General features: G+C 36.5%; 1 protein-coding gene across 1 annotated transcript in view; it reads left to right on the top strand.

Annotated features, from left to right (window-relative positions):
- Positions 1-10,798, top strand: part of LOC107732530 (protein enabled homolog) — a 114,430-nt gene that overhangs the window by 76,069 nt on the left and 27,563 nt on the right.

Below are 10,798 nucleotides of genomic sequence, written 5' to 3'. Positions count from 1 at the left end.
GCACGCGCGTCAGACAGACGGAAAACAGAGACAATTAATAATCAGCGCAAAAACATTAATTGTGCTGAAATATCTGTTGTTGAAAGTTAAATGTTTAAAGGTTTAAAAGCTTTTAAAAAAAACTTTTTAAAAAAGGTTTAAAAAAAAAAAACTGTCAACATGACAGTAGTGACTGTGGTCAAAGTGAACGTGTGTTCCTGCAGAACATTACTCTTACCTATTGGTTACAACTGAGTTTGTGATTTTATTCGTCTTTATCATCTTTATTATTATTTTAATTTTTAATGCAGAGATTTTAACTATAGCCTATATAGTTTAGCTGTAGCTTTTGTGTGGGATATTTTGTGTGGGATATTGTCTGCTGATATGAAAAGTTCACTGTATATTGTAATAATAAATAGCATTTTTGACCGATGATATATATATATTTTTTTTACATTAAACATATTAAATACTACATATACATCTGTAATATAATGTGTATTTCCATCACAGGTTTGGTCTTAAATTTCACATAAGGTGGTATTTAAAAGGTCTTAAAAAGTCTTAAATTTAACTTGTGTATGTAGGCACCCAGTATAATACAAAATACTAAATATAAGATAAAGGATGCAAGTAAGATGTTTTTCAAATTGATACCCAGAGTCTTCCACATAATTTTGCCTAAAATGGTAAAAAATCTGATCTTTAGAAGTCCAGATACCTTAGCTGGCACATGGCTCATGTGTCCCGACCTTCATGTCATCACTTTCTGTGATGGAAGGATGGACTAACAGTCTAGTAAGAAAAGTAGAAGCACAAACCTGGTATACTCTTACTTTTTTTTTTTTACCTGCCAAATGTTATAACTAATACGACTGATCATAGAGCTCTAATTTTAGGTATCTATCACTAGCTTCCATATGACATCCTGCCTGGACCAGTAGCCTGCAACATGTAAGAAGGTCATGAGTTAAGGTTTCTGTGCTACCTTTTAGTGTATAAATACTGTCTTGTGATGACTTGTTGACAGTCGTGACATATATGGGGGATTGCATGAGCTCATCCATGTCAGAACAAAGCAGGCTTTTCACCCCGTCCCACAGAAGACCCCCAGGAGCCTGCTGTGTCTGTGTCTAGAGGTCTAAATGAAGGTCACCCTGCTTTGAGACTTTACAGTTTGGCGGGACAGGTGTTTATCTTTTGAGACTTGGCCCTTCTGAGAGGAAATAGAAACACAGAACATTCCTCAACCAAAAAGAGTTTGTTTTTCTGGTCACTGAGCCTAAATATGGCTTGAAAGCGGTGGGCTTGAACTCGTGTCTGGTATGTGTTTGTTTTCTGACTAGTGACACCACATGACCACCAAATTGCTCCAACAGCCAAGGTGGGAGAGATGACGTTGGCAGCCCAGAACACTTTTTATCGATGAGATCATTCTCTTGCCCCAGACTCTTAATAGTCCCCGTTGCAGAAGGTTTCTCCTCTCCAGCTTTCTAAATAGTTGCAGAGCTTGGCATGTCACTTCTTGGGGTCTTCCAGGACTCAGGTTGGCTTTGTTGCTGTGGAATTAGCTTCTTTTTGAGTTCTGTTCTCAGTTATACAGTTTCATTCTTCAATTTTTCTTTTCTGAATGGGAATCTGACTCAGGTATACAACAGTAGAGCTCAATATCTCTGCCTCAACTCTCCCAGAGGGACTTGGTCTGGGTTCAGAGTGTCAGAGCAGAAAGGCAGGCCTGCAGGCACCTGTCCATCATGCCAGCCCCCAGAGTGTACCGCTTCCCGCAGAAGATCAGCCGCACTGAGATCATCTTGAGGAGTGAGTTTGATGGGGAGGGATGGGGCTTTAACCATGAGAGACTCCCAGCAGGGGCAGTTAGGTACTTTGGGATAGTACATCTCTATTTCCAGGACTAAATTGTCTCTTTCTAGTTCAAGCAAACTGTAATGTGCTTTAAAATCTGACCTTTGTAAAAATCTGGATCAGCAGTTGATATGCTCATACCTGGTTATCAGATTCTGTCCTAGAAAAAAAAAACATCATCTGTCTGAGCAGCAATGAAATGAAAGCATGTAATATGATGTTTGTTTATTACGAAGATGGTTTGAATAGTTGGCTTTATTAACACTTAAGCTACACAATTTAAAGGCATTCTGCTTGTTTTGAAGTGCACCATAGATAATAATAGATTTACTACCGAAACAAGTAAAATAAATAAATAAATAAAATAGCTTTTTTTTAAAAATCCCAAACAGCCAGGCAAAACAGCAGTGGCTCAGCCAATAGAATTAGTTTGGGGGCGGGATTACAGGGCTTGACAGTGTGAGCATTTCACTCATATTTACAACTTAAAATGTGTGCGAACTGTAAAATGTATTTAGCAGCACGTGTGAATAAAAAAAAATCCCTGCAGGTCCTTAAAAAGGCTCGGGAAAAAATGCATTTTTTTAAGGTCATAAAAAGTCATAAATATCTTAAATGATATAACAAATGTCTTAATTATCATATTAAGAGGTCATACATTTGGGCATGGAAAAGCAGGAATTGCAATATAGCTCAATGTCAGACTTCAAAAAGCTATGATTTCATTAAATAAATATGAGTGCTGCATTTTCAAAGTAAAAACTTGACGCTGTTGTGAGTTCTACAGGCTCGTGATTCCAGAGCAGTTCGTATTCAGTGAATACCGTGCAATAGATTGCTTATGATCTACTGTTGATGAATTATGACGATGTTTTCCTTATGGTGTTTGTGTTGTAATATGTTGTAGATGGTTGTAAGAGTACATATTTTATCTCTCTCATCTTTTTGAATGCGCAGCTGGTAATAGTAAAGCATACAAAGTTCAAAATAAGAGTCCCAGTCTATTTTAGGCTTGTTTATAGTTGCAGTTGTTTATAGTGTTGTTGTTGTTGTTTTTTTATCTGGTTATTATTGGCATTTTGGTTACAGTAAACTGTATCTGTTGTTTAATTTGATGTAAACGTGTGTAGCTTCTGTCTTGGCTGCCTGTCACAGGAAGAAAAGACTTAACACACGTTATTCAATATATAGATTTTATCAGTATTGGCACAATAATATGTTTATTACAGTTTTTCAGTTTAGCAGCACATGTGCTCTTTTGGATTATCAATTTGGCTGATCAGATTTTTTCTGGAAGCCTATTGAAAAACAGTCATTATTTTTGCAGTTCCTTTTGTTGCCACTAGTACTGCAGAAATACTTCACCTTCAAGCACATGTCAATTTGTAAGTTTCCTTAAACCAAGTATGACAAACTCAATTCTGGATTTGAATCTGTTGAACGTCAAGCCAAAATACTGGTCAAGGTATGTTAATTGTGACAGCTGACAGATTTTGTCTAATCAATCCACTTAACCACTCCACACTCCTTTGCTGGGTTCCACAGCCATGCCAAGTTTATCACGAGAAGTCATTAAATGTCTGAAACAGGTTGTCCGTAACAATCCAAGAGCTGCTAACTGTATCTGTTGTTTAATTTGATGTAAACGTGTGTAGCTTCTGTCTTGGCTGCCTGTCACAGGAAGAAAAGACTTAACACACGTTATTCAATATATAGATTTTATCAGTATTGGCACAATAATATGTTTATTACAGTTTTTCAGTTTAGCAGCACATGTGCTCTTTTGGATTATCAATTTGGCTGATCAGATTTTTTCTGGAAACCTATTGAAAAACAGTCATTATTTTTGCAGTTCCTTTTGTTGCCACTAGTACTGCAGAAATACTTCACCTTCAAGCACATGTCAATTTGTAAGTTTCCTTAAACCAAGTATGACAAACTCAATTCTGGATTTGAATCTGTTGAACGTCAAGCCAAAATACTGGTCAAGGTATGTTAATTGTGACAGCTGACAGATTTTGTCTAATCAATCCACTTAACCACTCCACACTCCTTTGCTGGGTTCCACAGCCATGCCAAGTTTATCACGAGAAGTCATTAAATGTCTGAAACAGGTTGTCCGTAACAATCCAAGAGCTGCTTTTTTTCCTCAGTGAAATGTGTGCTTGTTTTAGCTCTGTGTGCTGAGTCAGTCTTTTCGCTATTTTTGCAGCCATTCTCACATTCTCAATCTCGCTTATCCTGTAGATTTTTTTTTTTACTCCATTTGATTTGCTTTTCCAAGATAATACAGTTTCCCAATGTCATTTCAGCAGAAGTGTAAGTGACATACTTACGATGGTCTACATGTAATGAATCTAGTTTGACAATAGCCTCTAAAGATGTCCATTATCTCAACAAAAGCTGCATTGTATGGACTACGGTTCAACAGGATGTCTTTAGATAAAAACAGGCTTGCCAGCTTATTTCAGATGTGCTAAAAATGATTGTTTACACTCTGCACATGTTCAGTGGTCGATATTTTCTTTCGTTTGGACTACAAATGGCAGAACTGTTTCCAAGCAGAACTTCTTTTATTAGGCAACATCATTGCATCAAAAAGCCTCCCCCCAATGGTTTTGCAGCTCATTCCTTCCACTGCAGTCGTTTACCCACCCCAGAGCTGAAGTGGGATCAGGTGATGCTATTTAGTATTTCTGGGGTAATGCAGAACACTGAAAACATCAACACCTTGTACATGAGGCAGCTGATCTAGGGCCAGTAGTATTACTAGTTACTAGTTGATTTATTATTTTATTTTATTTTATTTTTAGTAATATTTTGTATTTATTTATTATTTATTTCTATATTATTTATTATAAATAAATGTATGTATTCATTTATTTATTTTACATTTTTATTTATTTTTACATTGGAGGTTATCAAATCTGTGTGGACAAAACGGACTGTGTAACTAGATGGACAAACTATTTTGAGGAAGTTGTAGTAAGTAGAACCCGGTAACTTCTGCTATTTTTAGGTCCCAGTCCCATTTCTTGCCAGACTTTCTGTCTCTGACTTGGAGCCCTAAGTAAGGAGACTCAAAACTGTGATGCTACAGATTTTCATTATATCCTAATCCTAGGATGTCTGCAAACTAGTGTTGCCAAAAGACCCGGTATTTCGGTACCAAGTCGGTACTAAAAAAATGAAAACGTTACGGTACCAGGTTTTCTTAAGTACCGGTGGTACCGAGTAGCAGAACGGTGACTAAACTTTTGGGTGAAACTTGTTTACTTTTTTTCATACTTTTCATACTTTTAATAATTTTAAATAAGTATAAAGAATGGCATTGGTTTTGTACATTTAATTTTTGTTTAACGTTATTAATAAAAATGTTGTTCAATTAGCATGTTTTTGTGTTTTGCTTTGGTACCGAAATTGGTACAGAGAACCGTGGGTTTTCACTGGTATTGGTACCGAATACTGAAATTTTGGTACCGTGACAACACTACTGCAAACACAGACCGATATTCTCTTGACTCCTTCAACTTTCTACCACTGAGACAGAAATCCTGATTCTGTATGCAGTGACACACAGCATTTCTTTTGACTTATATAAGCTTGCTTTAATAACATCCCATTTAACTGGTTCACAGACTTGCTCACAATCCAATCAGAATCTGTTTAAAGCTAGAGGACTAATCGTTTGCTTCCTCATCTTCAAATTATGCAGCACTTGACTGTAATTTTCCCATTTGCGGAACCACAACTGTGGAATTAATTGGAAGGCTTGCGCCTGTGTTGTGCGACACATATGAGTGATAAGGGGATTTGTGTGTTGTATTTACAAGGTGACAGCATCAGGGTGTGGTAATGAGGCAGTGTGTCAGCTGATGTTTGCTTTTCCCAAATGTTGTTATAAAACATCAAGGGGAAAAAAAACTGTCTTTCAGGAACAGGTGGTGTCTCAATCTTGGACTGATTTTCAAGCCTTTGGGCATAATTAATGGTGCTTGCTACGGGAAGCATCCCAATTACTATTGCTCAAATGTAGATTTAGGAATTTGAACAATCACTTACTTGTAAATGAGTTGCTCCACTATTGCTAACAAATTTGACATTGGGACATTGGACATTTGTTGATCGCCTGCTTTGTGTTTCTGTTACTTACCGTGTTGCACCTGGTTAGGGCATTTATGGATTAATGCAGCTGTTTTATGTGGCTATTTGTATTGTTAAAAGGATCAACACAAAAATGAAAAATTGGTTATAATTTACTCAGCCTCATGTCATTCCAAATCTGTGTGACTTTATTTCAGAATATATTTTAAACAAAATTATTATTTTTTTATCTTAAAATTCAAGCCAGTTTTACACTCATTGACTTTCATTGTATGGACCAAAATCTTAAAAACAGCTTTTGTTGTTCCACAGAAGTATTAAAAAAATAATAATAATTCAGGTTTGAAACAACTACACAATGACAACTAGTGCTGGGCGGTATACCGGTTCATACCGAATACCGGTGTTTATTTTTGTTATGATATGAATTTTTAAAATACCGCAATACCGGTGTATGTCGCTTAAACAACGTTCGGAACGCGACACTGTTTGTGTTCTGTGCAGTGAGCGGCAGAGAAGCAGCGCATTCAGTTGGCAGCACCGCAGCCGACTCGTCAATAAATGAGTACAAAACAGCGTTTCCTAGCACCTGTCGCTTACTGATTGTTTGGAATTATAAATATGAGCGTAGTTCATATCACATGCACTTTTTTATTTTTTTTTATTTTACACAGACGCAGGCAGTGCGCTGCATGAGACAAAATGCATGAGGTTGTGTTTAGTCACTATTTAGTGTGGTATTTTTTGACAATATTCACTCATCATGACAGTAAAATAGGGCATTCTAAGTCAATATACTGCAGTATTTCCTCTCTCAATCAGTAGAAAATATGGTTAACACCCGGTCATGCATGAAAAAAAAATACCGTCATGTAGCCTACCGTGAAACCTGTTATAATTTTGAAAAATACCGTCATATACATTTTTGGTCATACTAATCAGCACTAATGACAACCAAACATTTCTTAGCAGTACCATTTCAAATATTTTAAGTTAGAAAAGAAGAAAAACAATATTACGAAATGAGATCCAATATTATTTTATGTATTAGTGTATATAGTCACATATAGTATAATATATTTGTGTTGTATGTACATATAATAAGTACTGCTAAACTCTCCAACACTGACAGCAAAGTTTCAGAAGGAAGCAGAATTTCTTTTTCTTCCTTTAAAGGGGTCATATGATGCTATTTTAAAGATCATTATTGGCAGCGGCAACAATACTACAGCGAGAATAAAAGTTATGCTTTCTTTCTTTGCGTGAACATTTGGGTGGTGTTATGCAAATATTTCCACATAGTGACCTAGACATGTGGGGGCGTGTTAGAACGAACTGTTTTAGGTAGGTGTGGCTGACTCTTAACTTTCATAAAGAATATCTCTTTGGATTTGAGTCTTTAGTCTTTGCAACTTTACAGATCTTCTTTATGCACCAAGAGCTTGTAACACTCCAAAGAGAAAGGAAAGCTTGAAATCGCATCATATGACCCCTTTAAACTCATTGTGCTTATTATGTAGTCCTAAAGTATGGTGTGAATTTGATGGGGTGAAAGATGATTCAGCTCTGTGAAATTAAAGCTGTCCGGTGTATTCATGGCTATTAGTTGACATTAGGTGACATCATCCGATAACTTGATTTCCTGTGGCCAAGACAAGCTTTGTTTCTCCATGTCAGTGCTTAGAGAGACTTCCTTGATCCTCCCTGAAGAAAATATATTTGTTCTCATTTTTCTGAAGCGGACATCTAAAATTCACCCTTCGTAGTAGCTCACCAGATTTCAGAGTCTCAGCTCTATCTCGCTGTCTTTGTCTTGAAAGGGTTAAACCAGCAAAAACAGCCATGTTTTTCTCCACCCACCTGATCGTAATAGTTGTGATGCGATTGTAACATTGACCGCTTTACCCTTCGCCCATCCGGGCATGAATAATTGATCAGGTCCGGAAAGTGCAGTAAGTGGACCACATCCTGCTCGGTGAACGTTGTGAAAGAGCGTCTAACGTCTACCTGCCAGCCTATTGGTCTGGTCTTGTCTTACCACAGTAGTGTTTGCTTGAGAATAGCCACAACAACATGCTGCTTTCTCTGAGATCTCACGGAGTCATTGATGGCAGTTTGGGAGCTGATGCGAACGGCTCTAGCGCACTTGTTACAAGTGCACCTAAAGATCAGGATGGACTTCTACAGTACATCTGCTGTCAGAAGAGGCTTGGTGGTTCGCTCCTCCTCTCATGTAGGTGCTATTCTGACTCTATCTTTCTGTTGGTCCGTAAACTATTAATAAGTAGAAACTTAAACTGAGCTGATAGTTGAGGTTGATGTCCAGTTTCACTGTCTGATTTTATTTTATTTAACATTTTCTAATTAACATGTAAGCAGTGTTGTTTGAATAATTACTCATTTTTGTGTAAATTCGGCTAGCTAAGGTGGTGCAAGTACACTAAGAAACAAGTTATGCATCTAATAATGCACTGTTTATTTTATTTTTAATGATTATTATTTTTATCATTAATACATATTAAACTAATATAAGATGCAAATTTAATTGCGTTTCTAATGATGCACCATGTTTATTATTTGTATTTTATTTTTATAATTCATATTATATTATGATTTATTATTTTATTTTATTTTATTTGTGCTTGCTTCTGGAATAAGTGTGATCTAATGGCAGTACATTACCAAACTGGCTTGAAGGAGGATCAGTCCATATTAAAGCTGACACTGAGTGCCTTTAGACCAGAGCCAGCCTTTAAAGTGCTGTTCAGATTGGCCGGGTTAAATGGGGCAAGTATACTTGCCTTTGTGTCAGAGTTTCAAATTGCACTCAAAAATCTTTATAATGTGGCCATAATAACAAATAAAGTTAATGTTTGCACAACTTGACCTTGGTCTCTGAAGAGGCTATATCCACTGACTCATTAGATATCATCTGTTTTTATGAATAGCTTTGATAATTTGTGATTAGCTCATCACATTTTAAGAGTAATGTTTGTTTCTGTTTCAAGGCAGGAAGAGAAACTGCGGGTGCTTGCTTAATGCTTATATAACAGGGCCTTTTACATACACATTAAGGCTAGCGTAGGTGTATTTTATGTGTTAAAGACAGAACATTTAAGAAGGGAATTTGTAGAGTGGGTTACACAAACATGGACAATAATGAACGGTTGGCTTTCTTAAAGGGGAGCACAGAATTGTAATGTTAGATTAGATTTGACAGATGAGTTGATTACTGCTCGGCTTGTCCAGATGGCTCAGCTCTAATGTCATATTTTTTCATGGAGTCTTGTGCTGCAGGGAGAATTCTGCATTCAGACTTGTTTAATCCAATTAATGTGTTCTGCAAGCCATTTGTTTCTGGTTAAGGTTGAGTTTAGCTTTGCTACTTGGTGCGCTTTGCATGCCATGATCTACTTTGCTCCAACATTCATGTTGATGTAAAAAACATGTTATTTTATTATTATCCCAGGACAGATGTTGTTTTATGTTTTGTTAAATGTTGTGTTTTGTTTTATTTTGTTTTATCTTTTATATGTTAAATTTAATGTTTTTTAAATATTGTTTATAAAACGGATAGTTCCGGTCCTTGATTCTGATTGGCTGAGCTGTGTTCGAAGCTGTTGTAAATTACACTACAAACATACACCTTTGTTTACTTCTGTGTGTTGCTCGGCAACCACTTTGTTGGAGCCGCAACTGTTTCTGAGGAACTACATTGTTTGGTGGAAGAATACTGTTTTTATTTATATCATTACACTTTATTTGCTCTGTTTTATTCTGTGAAACCTTACTACGTCTATGGAATAAACGTTTTATAAAAGCAATAAGCCCCGTGAAGCCGTGGTTTACAGTGAATTTATAACCCCCTTAGCTGTTATAAATTCACTGTAAACCACTGCTTCACGGGGCTTATTGCTTTATTTTAGTTTTGTTTTAGGTTTTATGTTGTGTTTTTGTTATGTGCTATGTGAAATGTTATGTTTTGTTATTTTAGCTTGCTTAGATTTTATAATTGTGGCATAATCCATTTCAGAGAAATCCATTGGAAACATTTTTAACTATTGGTCCTTTGTCAGGCAGATGGTCTCAAATCGGCAGTGTGGACCAGACCTTTTGATGTGTAGTCGTTAGTTTGTCTATGTGGCTATTTAGACTACCTTCCCCCACTAAAATTATGAAACTGCAGGAAAGAAACAGGTCAAACAGGTGTAAGGATAAAAAAGCTCTTGTTTTTGCAATGCCCTGCTGTGTGAAGCAAATAAACAGGAAATGGCAGTGGGCACATGTAGTCTGGTAATGAGCTCCAGAGAGGGCCTTACCTCCAGACTCTGTAAACAGACCTCTCTCACCTGCACAACGCTGCATTGATTGATTAGTAAAGCATGTCACGGCAGATACTTGTCCTGTGTTCGTGCTAAGCTTTCATTCAGACCTCTACCTTCCTTTTGCTCTCAAATTCAGCCTGGCAAAATCAGCAAAGCCTCTATACCCAAACTGTGCTGTAAAATAAGACAATATCAAGGCTTGGGTTTCCATCTGCATAATATATTTCCAGCATAAGGTCATCAGTCAGCCTTCCTTCCATTTATATTTTTATTTTATTTTATTTTATAATATATACTAATATCAATATAAATAATTTATTTATTTTTAATTTATTTTTAATGCTTGGTATATTTTTACAGTTATGCATATGCTTCCATTTCTAACAAAGTCCTGCCCTTCAGACAAGAATAAAATAAAGCTATGTATTGTTTAGATAAAGTGACAAATATGTGAAGTAATTCACCCTGGCACTGACTGTGTTTTTTTTATGCACAGTGATTTGAACTGCTGCTGACGGTTCCTT

Source organism: Sinocyclocheilus rhinocerous, unplaced genomic scaffold, assembly GCF_001515625.1.
Source record: "Sinocyclocheilus rhinocerous isolate Xijiao unplaced genomic scaffold, SAMN03320098_v1.1 scaffold640, whole genome shotgun sequence".
In the NCBI taxonomy this organism is placed as follows: domain Eukaryota; kingdom Metazoa; phylum Chordata; class Actinopteri; order Cypriniformes; family Cyprinidae; genus Sinocyclocheilus; species Sinocyclocheilus rhinocerous.
The sequence above is the reverse complement of the archived record's forward strand: the minus strand, read 5'-3'. Positions and strand labels throughout refer to the sequence as shown.